The 13,517-nt window shown below is 41.2% G+C and overlaps 1 protein-coding gene across 3 annotated transcripts in view; it reads left to right on the top strand.

Moving 5' to 3' along the window:
• SNAP25 (synaptosome associated protein 25) overlaps positions 1-13,517 on the top strand; it is a 74,925-nt gene that overhangs the window by 31,976 nt on the left and 29,432 nt on the right. The window lies entirely within an intron of this gene.

Here is a 13,517-nt window from a genome sequence, read left to right as displayed (position 1 = left end):
AGATTACAAAGTCCAAGTGGGCCATTGGGTGAGTGTAAAGACCGTGACCGCCAACCTGGCAGGTTTCCAAAAGTTGGGCTGGTCTCACACACTCTTTGATACTAGAAAGCACTTCAAAGTTTGATCACTTACATGGCCATCAGGCTGTGCCCGCTCCTCTGGCCAACCATCTTGTGTGTAGCCTTCAAATGAGCAAATAACTCCTGATCAAGATGGACTGGATGGGAGGGAGGGAATGGGTCAGGATAAGACCCTCTTGGTTTCTGCAGCAGTAGCACACAGACACACACACTCAAACACACACATCTTCATTTTCCTCTCCCTCCTTAATGTTGTGGGTGGGAAGTCACTGAAGTCAGCTGTCCCTTTTTGTAACACAATCCCTGGAGGTTTGGAGAAGGCCTGACAATAGGAGATACACAATAAAGGTTTCTCAGACTCAGCAAAGCTAATGAAGAATGCTAGTGCTAATGGAATACAGCTCACTGAAAAGTTTAGTAGGCAAATCTACCTTTCCTGAGATGTAGCAGAGACTCTTGGAGGTTAGGACAGATAAGGTTTCTGTACTGCATTCACTGAAAATAATTGGTTTTTTTTTTAGCATAATTAAAAATTCTGTTCCTCTTTTCCTTTGTACAATGTAGTCTTGATAACTTTGGGCATCACTTAATGATTTTACACAGGGCTATCTAGCATGGAAAATGAGACTGTAATGATCATTAAAATAACCTAATTTTATATATATATATATATATATATATATAACAAGAATATATTTTTTAAAAATGGGTTCCACTTAATTCAGAATTGGTAATAAGCCAATCTGGGACACTTTGTAGAAAATCTATTCTTCAAGGAGAATGCATGGGTATAACCAGTATTACAGAGAGAGAATGTTTAAAGTAGAACAGGTGGATTTAGGCAGGCCTGTTATTGCCAAAGCTACAAGCTGCTTGCAGACAGATTAAAGCCATCTTAGAAAGGATGAGCTCTGAGTTGTTTTTCAATGCCTAAGAGTTCTCCTCAGAGTTGTGTAAGTCAGTGAGCATTAAAACCAGAACTGGACAGCTCTAAGAAATAGTAATGGTTGAAATTGAAGAATACACTCAAACACTTTGTTCATAATTTCAACCTTTTTCATGTGCATCTATGAGTCTGTTCACTATTACAAAGTACAGTTAGCTGACATACATTTTATTTTACATAAACTAATGGAGAAAGAATGAATTATTCCACAAATGATGTTATGGGCTATTTGGAAAAATAGAAAATTAATGTTTTAACTCTTTCCATATACACACTAATTTAGGTGGAATAAAAAGTTCAATTAAAAATGACCATTGAGAAAGACTTAAAAAAATTTATTAACTGTTCTTGGAATATGCACATATTTTATAAATAAAAAATTGAGGAAATCAGTTAAAAAGTCTGCATTGATAAGCCTTTGTAGAAAGCATTTTGGTAATGTATCTCAGATGTCTTTAAAACACGTTTTTCTTTGACCTGCAAATCCACTCCCAGGAATTCATTGTAAGGAAATAATCCAAGATGTAGATAAAGTTTTTGTATAACTATGTTCATAGCAATCTAACTTATAATGTCAAAAAAAGAAAAGAGAGGGGAAGAGAGCAAAGAAACAGAATAGCATTGAACATCCAGGAATAGGAGATGAACCAAATAAATCATACTACATTTGCACGATGAAATGCAATACAGTCTTTAAAAATGGCACTTGAGCAATGTTTAATGATGAATGAAAAATTTCAAAATATGGTTGAAGGAAATGCAGCATAAATATATCAGTATGATCCTAATTTGAAAATAGATTTATGCATACATTACACACAGATACACATACTGGTTCTAAGTCGTACAATAATTCTCAGTCTTTATGCTTATTAGACTCCCCTGAAGAGTAGAATATACTGCTGCCTGGGTGGAACCCATTTGCAGAAATTCGCATTGAATTGGTCTTGGGTGTTGCCTGTGCATCTGGATTTTTTTCAAGCTCCCCAAGATATTTTAATGTGCCCTCCCCATCTGATTTGAGAACCAGGGACATAAGATTTTTCTTTTAAATCCTCTTCACTAAGTGCACTAGAAGAAAGCATGAATATCTACTCAGTCTTGCAAAGCAAATGAAGCTTACCTGGTGGCTGGTACCACATTTAGTGGCATTGTACACAAGGGAAAAAAAAAAACAAACTTGTTTCTGTTATTAAGAAAAAATATCTGAGGCTTGGAAATTAGGCAGAAGGATAGATGCATGTCTAAGGGACCCACCCACAGGTTATCCAGTTCTCTTTATTTAACTTGTAAATTTTGATGAGGCTACAGACTCTGTGAAGTTACATGTTCATTAACTTGAAGATTTTTGTGTGGTAAAGATTTAAATGACATGTCTAGTAGAAGAGATAACTATAAAAGTTACAGTTTTATTGCCCTATATTAACCAGATTGGAGCTACTTCAGCAATCTCATTCCAGCTTTATTATCTATGAATTATCTTTGAACCAGCTTTATCATCTTTTTGGTTCCCTTGCCAATGCATTAAATAAGTCTTTGATACATAGTCACTCTGTATTTTCATTAAAGTCATGTTTATAACTTTTTGAAATTGTACCTTGAAATTCTCCATGATCAAACACATACTGATAGAAGTGAACATAGGAAACTCACACTGAGCGGATATTTATCCAGCACAAGCATTTTACTGGTTGACCACAGACAGCTTCCTTGCTTCTGATGTTCTCAGCACTTGCACAAGAATCCCTAGGCCCTCTGCCCAAAGGTCCTGTCCAAATAACTTTTTTAATCCACTCCATATTAATAAGAGTGAATGCCAAATAGAGTAACCAAAGAAGCCAAATTTATACACGGGGTAGTTGCAGTCACATTAGTTCCTTATCTTAAGCAACTGGAGATTTGGGTAAATCTACTTTTATAAATTACTATTCTGTTCCCATTGACTTACACAATCACTTCAGAGACACTTACTTGATCATCAATCAATTGGAGCTCTTCTGCCATCAGCTAGGACTCCTGACACTTTCGCCAGACTTCTTATTTTTGTTCCCACTCTCGCTGTCAAGTGCTTAGTAATCTGTAACATGCTAGAATATAAGTTGGGAGCTTTGCTATTTAAAGAAACACTGCTGTGAATTCACTTTTTAGAGCAAATATTTTCTCTGTGTCTCTTAGCTTAATGGCTTAGTAGATGAGTGCATGAGGAGTTTGGAGTGGGATTGTGTTTGTAGATCCTGGTTGCTTCAAGAAGAGACATAGCAGAACTGTTATCTAAAGCCAGAAAAAAGGTAACTCTATCAAAGGAGCAAGTGATGAAGTCCAGGGTGGATGCCTGTGTTGTCTGATATGAGATTGTCAGATAAATCTGAGAAATAACCATGAGATCGGCAGTTCGGGTTCTCTCACCTCTACGTAGCCAACTTGGCAAGTGAGGCAGCTCCTTCCCTGGAGCTTGTCCACCTAGAGAATGCCTTCCTCGTTTCCAACCGCAGTGGATCCTTTAATACTGAGAAGCAGATGGTGTTGCTTCCCATGTGGTAAAACTTTCCCAAAAGGGACAAGAAGGTAGAATTAAGTCCATCAGCGTTCTCATCTCTCTGACTGCGTGTGGAAGAAGTGGTACTGAGGACATTTTAAAAGATTTGCCCCAGCTAATCAGCAAATCCCAATTCCCAGGGTTACAAAGAACCTACTTTTATGTGGGGGTGGGGGCTTGCTTGCAGCATCTACACCATAAATACACCTCGACTTCCTTCACAGAACCAGAGGGCTCAGGTTTGGAAAGGAATTTACATATTACCTGATCCAGTGTCCTTTCTCTTAAGTGAATCTTGACGTCCATTGGCTACTATCCTTGCCATGAACAGGAATTCTCTTCATTCAAGTCTTCCAACTCAGGCTTTGGACAGATCTCTTCAAAATTCTTTACTTTCCTGAACCAAACTCTGTTTTCCTCTAACTTCCTCCCAGCGCTTATGGTTTTTGTTTCTTGGAACTTGTTGCAAATTGTCCTCCTCTGGATGTATTATTTCTCAATAATTAGTTAGCAGTAGTAACTAGCCTCCAGTAGTTGGAACAGGTAATATTTATAGGCCTCCTCTCCCATGACCTTGAAACTAGGTGTTGTGTTATAAGGATGAATTCTTCCCTCCATGCAAATATTTATTAGAAAGAAGACACAATCCTAGTTGGACAACCTGTTCTATTAACACAGTGTCCCTGCTTTCTGTTCTTTTGGGCACTCCAGTAAGCTTATTCAGAGAACATGCAACAATATTTTAGAGCAGGATTGAGATGACCTTGTAGTCAGATCAGGTTAGGGCAGTTCCCTGAACCATCAGCAATGGTATCACCTGAGAATTTCTTAGAGGTGCAAATTATCAGACCCCACTCTAGCATCACTTACTGCATTAGTAATACACACATACTCCATTTATATTATGTAGGACTATATGATGCACTATACTATTTTATATTTATTACATATTATTTTATATATTTATTAATATATATTTATATTTTTACATATAAAATATAAATATATGTAATTAAGAGTATATTTAAAATATCATATTTATATATAATATATAATTAATGTTATATTAGTGTCTGTACAGTGTTTCTAGCCAGTTCACATATTTTGAACACTCATTGCACCCATGAAATCTAATTTCTCACCCGTTTTGTTAATTAGCAAACCTGCCCATATGTCGTAGATAAAGGAAGCTGAAGTTCTGTAGTGGCTGTCTTGGGGATATGGACTTCTGATAAAAATCTTTCAAATGCTAACTGCCCAGTCCAGAAGTGTATTTTCCTGATTCAGGTGCCTACTGTGTTTCCTAACCACTTCTAGTATACAGATTACAGCTAACACATATCCATGCCAAATAATTTAAAATTAAATCACAAATAATTTAAGGGTTCATATAAAACAAGTCTAATAGTTCTTCCTCGTGGCAAGTACTGAGTCTTGCTCTACGTCCTTTCTCCTAGCTAACCACCCTCATGCCTTTATTCATACTTAGCACAATGTGATTTCAAAGCCCTTGACCACCCTTTTCTCTCCCCAGCTTCAAGTTAACTACAAATTAATGAGAATGAAAATGTAATGGAAAACCCTGGTTTATTCTGTGGGCTCCACCTGATTCCAGGATAAAGTACTTACACACACACACACATGTTCCACTTCTATGCCCTGGCCACCACACCCTAGATTTTGCTCAGACTACAGCCCCTCTTTGTCAAGCTTCCCTTACCTATCTTTGTCCTCTCTGTGTGGATCAAACATATGGAAAGGTAGGCAAGAATATAGGTGGGTGACCCTACCCCACACCTGTAAGCAATGAATTCCCAGGTATAACACACACATACACACACCCTTGATGGCTCACCAAGTTTAAGAGGATGATGGTAAAGGTTTGTTTTTAAAAAATTTTAATAGTTGTGTGTCTATTTTTATGTATACTAAGAAAACATAATTAACACATACATGATTTTATAGCTAGTATTACTTAGAACAAGGTTAAGTTTGACACATGATCATTTAAAATCATTTTTCTTAAAGATTTATTAAGTTAATAATGTGATGTGCATTTATGCTTAAATTGTGAAGAAGAAATAAAAAGACTAAAATTTTTAATAAACTATTCACAAGGATTAGGGGTCTGGGATACAGGGCACCTGGTTTTGGGTGTCTACCCCGTGAACACCTTTCCTAGAAAAACATAGATCAAGGTAATTAGCATCATTTACCTGTAAAGCTCTTCACCATGTCTCCAGAAGGAAGTTGAAAATAACAGAAAAATGCCTAAACCCAATTAGTTTAACAGCACAAACCCTGCTGTTTCTTTGATAAAGCCTGTATAGTAGCTCATATGCTTCCTTTTAATTCAGGAGAGAAAATATTCTGTTCCAATACCAGTACCCACCAGAAAAGATCCCAGCCGGAAGAAACTAGAGTTTGGGTTTGTTAGCGGAGAGATGACATCATGGCACATAAAAAGAGTGATTGCTTAATACTAGGAAATGAACAGTAGGAAAAGAACACAAACCACATCAGTCATGTTATTTTTATACATTCTGAGCATAGATAAGTCCCTTCCTCCCAAGTTTTCTGATGTTTGCTCTTTCAAGGATACCTCAAGATGAGCCCAAAGATTAGGGCTCCAGATGATGATGTAGCCTTCAGCTAGCTATTCCATCTCCCTGAGCTTCCCCTCTTGCTGTGAGGGTGATGCTCCACTGACCCTCAGTTCTAACCATTTTGTGGTATTTTGGATACTGAGTCTTCAAATCCAAGTCTGGCCAGGACTTAACATATTCTTTGGTATGTCTGGGAATACAGAGAATTTCTGTTCCTCCCTCTGACCCCCGACGCAATGATTTCTTCATTCCTTTCAGTGCCTGGCTTACAGTCAACCATAGCTGATAAAATATAACTCACCAGTGAAAGCAAGTTGTCTTAGGTTGGGTTCCTCAGAAGAGACCTCTAAACAAAGATGTGTATGCAAGTGATTTATGAGGGAAGTCCTCCCGGGAGAAACCAGAAAGACAGGGAGAAGCAGGACAGCACAGTGAAGAGGAAGCCAGGTAGTGGAGTGATTGCAGGCAATGTTCAAACTTTGGCAGGACCCCAGAGAACTTTTGGAGTGTCCATTATACTTCACAGTGTGTCTCACCTTAAAACAACAAAAAAAGCTGGGCTTCTGTACATCTGTGCCTGTCGGTTACCAGCTGTGGGCCTGCCCTGGGGAGACCAGGAACTTGCAGCTCTCAGAGGATCAGGTGAAGCAACACTAGGTGGTCTTACGTCTTATGGCAAGGGCACTGGAGTGAAGCCTGCAGAAACTAGGGGACGACATGCAGAACCAGTGAGGGAGACCCCAGGGGGCCGAACAGAGCACCAACAGCATCCACCAGCTGTGGCCAGACTGTCAGTGAGCCAGAATGTACAGCAGCTTCCTTCTAACTGTTGATTTGGCCAGGTGAACACAGGAAGAATTTGTTTTGAAGAGAATGAGGGTCTTTCCACTTGATCTTGGGTTGTCTATTTATGCACCCCCTAAATAAAATGGATCATTTTATGCAGGGCATAATAAGACTTGTTTTTCATGTGGCCAATTGTTAGTCCTGTATGGATATCACCCTTCTTTCAGGAACCAAGCCAGGTACCTTGGCATGCAAACATGTTCATCAGGTCTCTCCTAGGCAAGATGGACAAGGAGAGCTGAAAGCAAAAGGCTTGGAACTGGAGCTCCTAGAACCATCTCAGAGGCCGTTACTGCACTCTAGCTGCATGCGATGTGGCTGTGCTAACAGTAGCACTCAGTGAATCTTGTTTCAGTGGCTGAACCAATTTCTGTGATTTGCTTTGACTGAGATCAGGGTAAGATGAGGTTCAGTTCTGCCCTTCCACTCTCCTGGCTTTGGCTGTGCTTTGGCTCTCAAAACAATCAGGAACTGTTGCATAATATAAGCCTCAGTGCTAGATACCCAGTTGAGTGCATTTGCAAAATAGAGGAAACTGGCATTTTTGAAAAGGGGAGATTTCAGCCTAATCAGTGTTGGTTGTGACTAGCTGCCCTGTTGCAATTAAAAGATGCCAGACTAGCTGCATGGGAATGCCAGTCCACCCAGGCCAGGACCCTAAAAAACAAAAGTCAAGCTAAAGCTACCCATCAGCTGGGCTGTTATTCATCTCAGAATAGCCCAGGGAAAGGACTCATAGGGGAAGTCAGACTTCCCTTCTCAAAAGAAACCAGATCAGGACTGTATTTGTTTACACAACCAGATGTACAGACATAGGGTCCCACTTAGAAATGGGGTGAGGTGCAGTGGTTTGGAAAATAAGGCAAGCTTGAAAGGAATGGTGGTCAGTGCCTCCTATCAGAGACACGGAGGGAAACAGTGACACTTCTGTAAGCTGGTTGAAATACCTGTCACTTGAGATGATACTCAAGCCAAATTCTCCTATAAAAATGCATTTATGGTGTTTAACCTAGTGTAGTCTTTGCTCCAGTCCTTAGTTTGGCTCTAATGTATACTATGCCATCAAACATTAGGAAGAACATGGTGGGGAGGAAAGGAAGCCACCACCCCAGAGCAAGATGACCTCCTACATACTGGGAACCATGCGTTTGCATTTCTAGATGGTTTTTTCATAGGATGGTCAGAGTTTTTTATTAGGTACATCAGCCCTGCTTGGGGCCACCATGAATCCTCCTATTCTAGGGGTGGGAAATGGACCCATGTTTATTGCTGAAAATGAAAATTCCAGTCCCACCTTCACTGATCTCTTTCCAGGGATGGGGTGACTGGGAACCTACATTTTAATAAGCAACAAAAAAGATTTATATGCAGGGAGTCCTCAGACCATGCTAGTGGCTACCGAGAAGCCCATTGTGAACACGTACCACTGTGAATCCAATAGTGGGTGTAAGGTGGTAAATCAATTCATTCATGAGCCATTTATTCTTCATATTTGAAAGATACTCTTTTGATTCAACTAAGAAATTTATTAAAGCCAGTAGTGCTCACTGCAAAGAGAGAAGATTGAATTTTATGCATAAGAATATTCAAAAGAGAAGGACATGGAGTCCAGTCCAGTCCACACTTTAAAGAACTTCTATAACCATGGACACAGCAAGTTTAAGAACTGGCCATTTTTAACAACAGATGGGTTCATGGAACCTCGCTACCTGCTATCTGCTAAGAATTATTCTTCACTCTGGTCCTTAGTTTAGTATTAAGACCTGCATTTTAATTATCACCATTTTCAGAGGAAGAAGAAGGATTTCTTAGGGCCATATAGGTCTAATGACCTTCAACAGCAAGTCTTTGCCTTCACAGGCTCTGTTACTTGCGGAAGATGGAAAGTCTCCAGTGTGCTTTTCCTGATAAGCATCTTCCCCTTGCTTTCTGAATGAAAGACTTAATCTCATGGAAATCTTCCAGTATGTCCACCTTCCAAGTGCAGGACACTATTGTGAGACATCTGGAACCCATGGCCCCGTGGAGCTCTCGGTCTGCTTGGGAGGCAAACGCTGCTGGAAATCTACAGGCTGTACAGAACAGGCAGAGTGAAATAATGGCACACAATGCAGTGGGGGAAGCTCAGGCACAGAGTTGGGACATTCAGCCTTTTCCACTGATGAGCTTTGTGATCTTGGTTGGTTATCAAGTAAACTTGTACTTCATTCTTTTCATGCTTAATATGCAGATAACATGACTTGGGCAGCACCTCTCAAACTTGTGATGCTTGGTGGTCTTGTTTTGTAGGTGAACTGATGCAGTCAGTCTGGGGTGGGGCCTAAACCCATCCTTTGCCCATGACCAGTACAAAATCAGGCAGTGAGTTGGATTTGGCCGCAATGCCCCTGAAGCCCCCGGTTGTCCTACTGCTTCCCCACTCTCTGTAACTACAGGACCTTCCCCTGAAGCCCACCTGGGATGCTTACTAACATTCCAGGATAGAGTCTATGGATCAGAGATACTCAAAGTGCAGTGGACCAATAGCATTAGCATTGCCTAGGGGCTTTTTAAAAATGCAGAATCTGGGACTCTGTCTCAGACCAGCTGACTCAAAATCTCAGAGTGGGACCTCACAATCTGTTTTAACAAGGAGATGCTGACGCCCATTAAGGTTTTAGAAGCACAGCCCTTGACCACACCTGGAAAATTGCTGACTTGGAAACATTAAATGCCACCTGGGCAGTGGTGTCAGAACAGTTGATTCAGTCATTCATTCAACAAGTAACATGAGTTACTTCAATTAACATGAGTTGAACACCTACTAGGGGCCTGACCCTTCACCAAACACTGTTGAGTTGGGATAATTAATAGGATACTGTTAGGCCCTTAATGAACTTGGAGGTTGTTGTCCATCAGAACCCCAGGGAGTAGTTTTGAGTGATTCTTCTTCTAATTTCTTCACTTAGTAAACAGGCCCTGCTGGCTGGGACAGTACTACCAGCTCAGGAAACACACAGTATGGGGGTTTAATGTGTGAAGCATTACATGCTGCCTAGATAATAAATACTGTTTCACGATTAACATCCTTTTAGCTAATGAAATTACCATTAATCAATATCATTATGCCTCTTCAGGTACTATCTCCTAAAATGTTAAGATGCTTGTGTTAGGTTTGTGGGGACAGTTTATCAAACGCCAGCACTACATGTCCCAACAGAGGGCCGGCAGGTGTGCTACATACTCACTCGTGTGCGTTCTACTCAGGAGAGTGGACATTGCTTTTTCAGATTTGAAGTGCTGTGCATTTGAGATCTGTCAGGTTCATCAGCACTCCTTCCAAACTGCAGACATACCCCTACATTTTACAGCACACGGACTGTGTAGGAGCTCCTGGGGGACTGGAAGCAATGAAACCAAAGGTGGCCACCACAGGGCTCCTCTGCCCTCACGCCAGCTGCTCACCAGCCCAATCTTCATAGGTTGCCATCAGCCTGAAGCCAGGGGGGCCTTTCAGCTGTTCTTCAGGTTCTGAGAAAAGCAATTTTGAGAGAGATTGCCAGGAAAACATGAGACGTATGTGTGTGTGTGTGTGTGTGTGTGTGTGTGTCTAAGATACAGAAAGAGAGAACAAATCTATCAGCAAACAGACTCAGAAGAGTGGGAATTAGCAATAGGCCTGCAGGTCTGAAAGCACACAGACCCCCCTGCCTTCTAATAAACCAGCCCATAAAAAGGGAAGGTCAGTCGCTTACTTAGACCAAAGGACAAAGTTCCCCCGAGGAGCCCAGCAGCAAAATACAAAGCTGGAGAACAGGGAGAGAAGGCTGTCGTGTTTGTCTCCACATGGCAATCCTGGAAGAGGTGTTGCTTAGAGCCTGGTGGTTTGGGCATCTGCTGGTTTTCCACTGGTGCCCGGCTCTGCAGCAGCCTGCCTCCTGCCCAGCTGTGAGTCAAGGAAAGCTAATTAAAAAGTATTGGATTTCTTCCTCCCTTAGCAAAGGGCACATATAGGCTTATCCCAAATGAGCAAGGCTTACTGAATATTAAGCCCCCACATCCTTACAAACAAGATTGATAAGGACTTCCTATAATACATGCCCCTTCACAAGCCTGTGAGACTGGTATTATTTGCCCTGGTGAGAAAACTGAGGCTCAGAGACAACGATAAGTGCTCAGAGTCACCCAGCAACTGCATGCTGGAGCCAACAGTCCAATTAGGTGTTTCTGATGTCAAAGCCCTTATGTACCACACTAAGCCACAGCCTACAATCTACTCAATGTTTCCATTGACGCACAATTTTATTCTGGAGGGTAGACTCCAGTCACTCAGCGGAGCATTGGAATTTTGTTTCTGCTCATCTCAAGGTCCAGGAGTGACCTGCTGTACATTCCATTTAGCTTCTGTTTCTTAGATCCCTTATTTCCAAATGGAGACCTGTATTTAAGTAAAACACAAAGCATTTAAAGCTCTACTTCATATCATGAGTACATATTCTGGTGGCCAGAAGTGTGTGTTCACAAATTAGCAGGTTCATGGTACAATGCCCAATCAATGACTGCCCACAAAACTAACCTAACACAAGCTTATGACATTTTTTTTGTAAATGCTGGTGGTAGAATGCAGACCTGAAGCTTTTTTTCTTCTTTTTTACTATGATTTCACATTTGACACTTTGCCCAGGAATCACCAGGTAGAAAAGAACTGTGAGATCTGTTATCTCCAAAGTAGTTTCAGTTTAGGACTCCTGCTAACTAAGAACTCTGAATACTGTGTTATTCCCAAGAGCCATCCATGTCAAAGATTCTACTGACATGAACTAAAATCCCAGAGGAACCCAGCCTGAGCTGTGAGAAAGCTGTTTGGCAGTGGGTCTGGGAGATGGGGCTGTAGACTCCCTAGCCGCGGCCTTACATCAGGGGCCTACCTCTGTGAACGTTGGGTCCCTTTCCTTCCAGTAAGGATGTTCCTGATTTTGTTGGATGAAGAGATTTTATTTTATTTTTGCAGAATGTGCTTTTCATACAAATAATAAGAACAGTAGTAATAATAATAGTTACACATGGTATAACCCACAAGTTTAATTTCCTTTCCCAGCTTCAGTTGTCAATAGAAGGACAAACATAAATGTATTTTCAGATGGGAAATCATCCAGTATGCGATGTTTCTGTTCCATTTTAAGTTTCTTCCGGCCTTCATTTGTTGGTGTAATACCAGCTGCTGTAACAAAACAAAACATTCCTATGTTCAGCAGTGCAGCACCACAGAAGTTCATGGGTGTCTCATATGAGGGTTCAGGTCTTTCTGGTTAACCAGTTTTCCTCCCTGCAAGACTTCAGACGGCCTAGGTTCGCACGTCTCATGGCCTGGCTATCCTCTAGGGCCCTGTTTTGCTGGCAGACAGGGAAAAGAGAGGGTACAAAAGGAATGCCTGCTTCTGAGCTCCCTTAGTTTGGCAGGGACACACATTTCCTCTGCAGCTCATGAGCCATCTCTACGCAGAGGCACCACCTCCTTGCAATGGAACTGGAAATGGAATTCCCGGCTGATCGTGCTCTGCCAACTCCAGGTCACAGGTGGAAATCTCAGCCTCAAGGCAAGAGCCCGTCCCTTCTACAGTTGTGCAGCTCACAGAGAAGTTTTAATCATATCAAATACCTATCCCTTTGAACCCTTCCTTAGACCCTTTTCCCCCTTCCTTCTTATGACCATTCCTGGGAACATGACTGCCTCAGAAGGCCTGCTGTTACCCATGGGCAACAATGGTATGTCCTCAAAATTAGTTTTACAATGAGTAATCCAATTTCCTTATTTCATCCATCTTCCCAATTAGACTGTAGTTCTCTGACAGCAATGAATTTGCCTGTCTGATTCATCACTATATCATCAGTGCCTAACATTATCCTGGCATATTACCAATACCCAATAAATATTGGAGAAGGAAGGAAAAAGAAAGGGGGAGAAGGAAGAGAGGGAAGGAAGGACTGGCTGGCCCTGTGGGGAGTTCAGTCTGGCCACCTGTAGTTTGCACTATATGGGATTTCAGAAGTGTAACCGAGAAATGGATTGGTCACATCTCAGGGACAGGATTCATCCCTCTTTGGAAAAACTGCTGTGCACACTCATCTAAGCCCCCTTGGCAACCTCTGATAACAACTGAAAGGGACTAAACAGTTTCTTCCTTTGCTTCTGAATCCTTCTAAATACAATGGACTAATACTCAACAGCAAAAAGGAATGAGCTATGAATACATGCTACAACATGAATGAATTTCAGAATAATTGTGCTAAGTGAAAAAGCAAGGCAAAATGCAGTACATGTTGCATCATTCCATCTACATAACATTCTAGGAAATGCAGACTAAATTATAGTGCAGAAAGCAGATAAGCAGTTGTCTCAGCACAAGGTAAGTGAAATGGGATGGGTGGGGGGATAGGATTACAAAGAGCGAGGAAATTTTGGGGGTGATGGATATGTTCATTTTCTGCATTGTGGTCATGGTTGCCTAGGTATTTGCATATGT

The sequence above is a fragment of the Manis pentadactyla genome, chromosome 5 (genome assembly GCF_030020395.1).
Source record: "Manis pentadactyla isolate mManPen7 chromosome 5, mManPen7.hap1, whole genome shotgun sequence".
Lineage (NCBI taxonomy): Eukaryota > Metazoa > Chordata > Mammalia > Pholidota > Manidae > Manis > Manis pentadactyla.
The sequence above is the reverse complement of the archived record's forward strand: the minus strand, read 5'-3'. Positions and strand labels throughout refer to the sequence as shown.